Source organism: Gekko japonicus, unplaced genomic scaffold (genome assembly GCF_001447785.1).
Source record: "Gekko japonicus isolate JY-2015 unplaced genomic scaffold, Gekko_japonicus_V1.1 scaffold223, whole genome shotgun sequence".
Taxonomy (NCBI): Eukaryota; Metazoa; Chordata; class Lepidosauria; order Squamata; family Gekkonidae; genus Gekko; species Gekko japonicus.
The window spans coordinates 681,990-687,448 of NW_015175977.1; positions in this window are offsets into that span (position 1 = coordinate 681,990).

A 5,459-nucleotide genomic window follows, 5' to 3' on the forward strand; every position below is an offset into this window, starting at 1 on the left:
GCTTCCCCATGACAAAACCCATAAGTGAGATTTTAATCAGTGACCCCTGGAGCTGGCCCGTAGCTAACATGGGGCCCACGGGGCCCGGCCCCCTAGTGTTTCTTCTGGGCCTCCTCCCTCCTGGGCTGCCCCCAAAGTGCTCCAACTTACCACCTGCACTGTACTTCCATTTAATTAGCTGGTGGGCCCCCCAAGGCCCCCTCCCAAAGAATTCCCTAGCTACAGGGCTGCCCTGGAGCATTGTGTAAACTGCAGCAGCAATTCCCAGAAGACAAGTTTGGAGAGGGGAGGGGGAGTTAGTGCGGACAGACTGTCTGGTCTGCAGCCTAGTTAAACTGATCATAGTCAAACAGAATAAGTTCCTTTGACTTAAATCAGAGTTCATCCAATTTCTTCAGCTTCGTCGATCCAGCCTGATGGACCTAACTGAGTTTCGGCTGGGAACACAAAACAAGCTCCTGAAGGCTACAATATCGAGTATAAGAGAAAATCAATACTGCATGGCAAATGGAATCAGAGGGGAAACAGCTATGCAGTTCATCCCTAGGTAAATGTTGGATTGCTCTTCCAGGTTAATTTTTAGTCGTTCCCCCCCCCCTCCCTGTCCAATCTTACTTTTATGACCTGGACATTTCCTACTATTGCCCCTAGGCATAGACAACACTGATTAATTCCTCTGACTTTCTGAAACTCTCTAAATAGTTGTGTTTTGTGTGTTAGTCCTCATTCATTCAAACTGTGCTTAAGCAGTGCCTTTAACCTTAGTCCAAAGGTCAAGCCTTCCACTTGTTATTTTTGAGTTCTGCATCTTTGAACTTTGTCCATGTTGTCACTTGCTCTCTGGCATTGTTGTACTCTATCACTGCATGTATCACATTCAGAGGCAACAGCCAGCACACTTGGAACCTTCCTGCTCCCCCTTCCTTTAGCCTACCTTGTCTTACTACTACGTAGTACTAGTAGCAAAAAACCCCTCCCAGTTAGTATTCCAAAGAGTACCTACAGGGAAACAAATGTATAAAAACCTTGCTTCCCATCATCTGTATTTCCATTGCATCGTTATCTGATTGTCTAGTTCCGTGTTGGATTTGTAACAAAAATCAAAGAAGGGGTTTAATCTAAGAACAAGATGTTCTTATAAAAAACACTGGAGAGATTTTTGCAAGGGCAAACGGTACTAGGTGAAGGACATGAAACACACCTATGTGGTTTTTTTACCCATGCTGTAACTGTCAGTTTCAGTTTATTATTATTACAATCAGAGATCAGCAGTCCAGAATATCAGCAATACATAATACACATTGGATGCATAAAGTAAATATTCTATACAGAAAATATACCATTAATAGTAATAATAACATTATTAAAATACCAGACTGTTTTCTTCTGCCTTGCTGAACATGCCAGAGCACAGAATCTTGCTACCTTAAGGGTAGTTTCGTTAGAACGATCAGCAAGAAGAAAAGAAGTATAAAAATAATTTGATCTGCCTGGATATTTGGACAGAGTTAGGGTAATGTACATATTCTGAATCTCCTGGTAAAATCGGCAATGTAAGAGGACACGTTCGATTGTTTTCTACCATTCCAGACTGACATAGGCGGAGACATTGTACATATGGAATGTGTGTATATCTCCCTTCCAGAAGGGGAGATGGAAAGACATTAAAATGGGCCAGGGTGAAGGCTCTGTGGTGTTTGGGAAATTCTAATGTATAAAAGTATTTTGATGGGAATAAATTTTTGTTGCAGTTCCCCACTGCTGGAGCAGAGTCTGTGATCTGTCGAACTGAAGGGCAGTAACCCATAGTCTACGTTTGATTATTGCTCTGGTTCCTGAGTACCCAAGACACAGTAAGGCTGCACAGGAGAAAACAAACAGTTGTAATTTGTCCTCTACTGCTCTCACCCACCATGAGTGAAAATTGTCTAAAAGGATTAATGAAGTTAATCCAGGGGAGGAGAGGTTTAACTTGAGCCAGGAACATATAGCTTGGAACCAGACGCATACTTCAAGTGGAACCAACCCTGCTTCTAGCCTAAGCAGGGCATTGGGTACACAATGAGGTACTCCAAATAAGAATCTGAAAAAATGGATTGGATTGCTTCTAGTTTATGGTAGTCATTGTACAGGCATGTCTGTGAACCATACATAAACCAAGGTACCAGCTTGCCCTGAAAGACTTTCAATGCATATGGTATGTGAGAACCCCCTTTTGTAAAGAAGTTGCTGTGGCCACTCTTTAGGCAGACTCAGTTACATGGGAAAGCTGAACTGTCCATGAGCCAGAAACTAGGAACACTACACCTAAATATCGGAACACTTTAACTTGTTTGAACTCATGGCTGTCAATTTGCCACCTATATTTGATAAACCTTTTAGAGAAAACAAAAATGTCGGTATTTAAAAGATTGATTGTTAAATACTTCTCTTTGCAGTAAGTTGTAAGTGCCCAGGGGGCTCTTCTGAGCCCTACTTCAGAGTAAAGTAGAATTGCCTGCAAACCTGCATCTGCATATAATAGTGCAGACATTGGTCTATTTGCCATATTGGGCAGATGGAAATCAGGACTGGATAAGGTTTGCACCATGGAATTTATATAGAAATTAAATAATAAGGGAGCAAGGATGGGCACACACCTCTGTTTAAGAGAGAAAGAAGCAGACAAAGACCTCATCATTTTGTCATGAATTAAGAGGAAGAGCAACAAGGGTAGCTGTGTTAGTCTGCAGCAGTAAAAAGAGCAAGAGTCAGTCCAGTAGCATCTTAGAGACTAACAAAATTTGTGGCAGGGTATGACCTTTCATGAGTCACTGCTTATATCTTGGAAAGTGGGGTGATTTCAGATGCTGAATGATATTAGCAGGCAAATGACAATAGCAGGTGAATGAGAATAGCAGGTGTAATTGGATTAGGTGTGATATGCAGAGGGCTAGAAGGCATGGAGAAATCAGCATTAGTAATGAGACAGGAAACCTAAGTCTCAATTCAGTTTATTTATTAATTGTTTATTAATTGCATTTGTATTTTCCCCTCATTCCAAAGTGCTTAAAGTGGTGTACACAGTTCCTTCTATCTCATTTTGCCTTCACAACAGTTCTGTGAGATACATTAAGATAAGAGAGAGATTTGCTCATGGCAATTAACTTCGTGGTAGAGAGAGGAATTGGCTGGATGTGAAGATGCTCTTTTGTCCTGCTCTCCATGGTTATAGCCTGCCATCCTACCTGCGACAGTACACTGACTCTAGACCATGGCCTTTAAAGGTCCAACTTGAACAACTTTCCCTGGCTTCATCGCATGGTACTGTTACAATATTTAAAGACCAAAACACTGAGACTGAGCCAGTAATGCTGGTCCCTATTAAAAAATCCACTTCCTTGGTTTTGGCAGGTGATAATTCTGTGGCAAGAATCCATGCAATTGACTCCCCCAAGTAAGTGTAAGCTTTATGATTTTACAAGAAGGGGGAACTGTGATACTCGTGGGGGGGGGAGCTCCACGTGGAGGAGGAGGAAGCAGCCGCAGGTAAGCCTTCTCCCTCCCCCAGCACCAACGGCGAGGCCTGTGCGGCTCCCGCCGGGTCCACCAAGCCTTCCCCCCAGCACCAATGGTGAGGCCCGTGCGGCTCCTGCCAGGCCCACCAAGCCTTCTCCCCCGCCCCCGGCACCAATGGCAAGGCCCACGTGGCTCCCAGCCGTCAGGCCCACCAAGCTTTCTCCCTCCCCCCATGCAGCAGCAGTGAGGCCTGAGCGGCCGGCCCACCAAGCCTTCTCCCGCCCCCCCCCCCGTGGTGGCTGCGGCAGCGAGGTAGTTTTCAGAGCATTCTCTGTGCATGCGCACAGAATGCTCTTTTACTTTTGGGGGGGTTTAAGTATCCCCCTATAGTATTTTTTATAGATTTCAGATTTTTCTGCACATCTGGGGATTGCCCCAAAGGTGCATGAAAATCTCTCAGCCCCTAGGTGCTCCCGATGTGCGGATTTAGATATCCGCATGCAGGAGGCACCTTGGCTATTAGTATAAAGATTGTTTTAATTCTATACCTTGAGGAGGTATATGGAGAGGTGGCACATAATTTCCTAAAAGATAATTGAAGTAGTAGAGTTAGCAACTGTTCTTTTTTTTTTTAGTTTTTAAACTTAATTTTAGCCTGCCTTTCTCACTGAGCCTCAAGGGAGACTACATTAGAAGAAGAAGAGGAGATTGGATTTATACCCTGCCCTTCACAACTTGAAGGAGTCTCAGAACGGCTTATAATCTCCTTTCCTTTCCCCTCCCCACAACAGACACCCTGTGAGGTAGGTGGGGCTGAGAGAGCTCTCTTGAGAACTGCCATTGGGAGAACAGTTCTGAGAGAACTTATGACTGACCCAAGGTCACACCAGCAGCTACATGTAGAGGAGTGGCAAATCAAACCCAGTTCTCCCAGATTAGAGTCCACACTCCTAATCACTATACCAAACCGACTCTCACATTACAGAAAACAATATACTCAAACAGCACAAGACATCCAGTAACAAAGCAATAGGCATAGAATTACATAAATTATGAAACAATGAACTTGGGAGGACTGCAAGGATTTGAGTGTGGGGGGGTCTCATTTCCCCTTCCCCCATGGTTTCCTCTTTCCTTCTTTCTACCCACCAGCCAACCTACATTTATCTGTCACCTGTCTTCAGCTCTCCTCCCTCTCCCCCTGGCAGCCTCTACCTGGAAAAACTATGGCCTAGTTGCATGGTGTCAGTTTCTGGGCCGGGCCCAGTTGCTCCGTGAGGAACCTGCAAGGACTTGCATAGGTCACCTCACTTTCCCTGATTTCAGATTTTTCTGCAAATCGGGTGTTTTTCAGGTTTGTAGAAATATCTGTCTTGTCTATTCATGGCTCCAGTCTCTGGATTTAAGTATCCACAGATTTGGCCATGTTGAAAATTAGATATATTGACAAGAAAGGGGGGGCGGGGGAGCTCTACGCAGAGCAGGCTGAGGAGGAAGCAGCAGCAGCAGGTAAGCTTCCCCCATCCCACTAATTCCTCCCCACGTCTCCTCCACCCCCCCTCCACCACCACCACCCCAGCTAAGGGGGCGAGGCCTGAGCGGCTTGCAGCTGCCAGGCCACGCCGATCTCCCCCCACCTCCTCCCCCCGGTTCTGAAGCGAGGCCCGAGTGGCTTGTAGCGATACTCGCGGGGGAGTATTCCAGCCCGCCAAGCATCACCCTCCCTCCCTCCTGAGCAGCAGCTGCGCAGCGGCGGCAAGGCAGGCCGGTCAGCCAAGCTTCACTCTCCCTCCCCAGCAGCAGCGGCGAGGCCAGCCAGCCCGCCAAGCCTCCCCCTTCCTCTCTCCCCAGCAGCAGCGGTGGTGGCGAGGCCGGCTGGCCCGCCCAGCTTTCCCCTTCCTCCCTCCGCAGCAGCAGAGGTGGTGAGGCTGGCCCGGCAAGCCTTCTCCCACCCTCCTGTC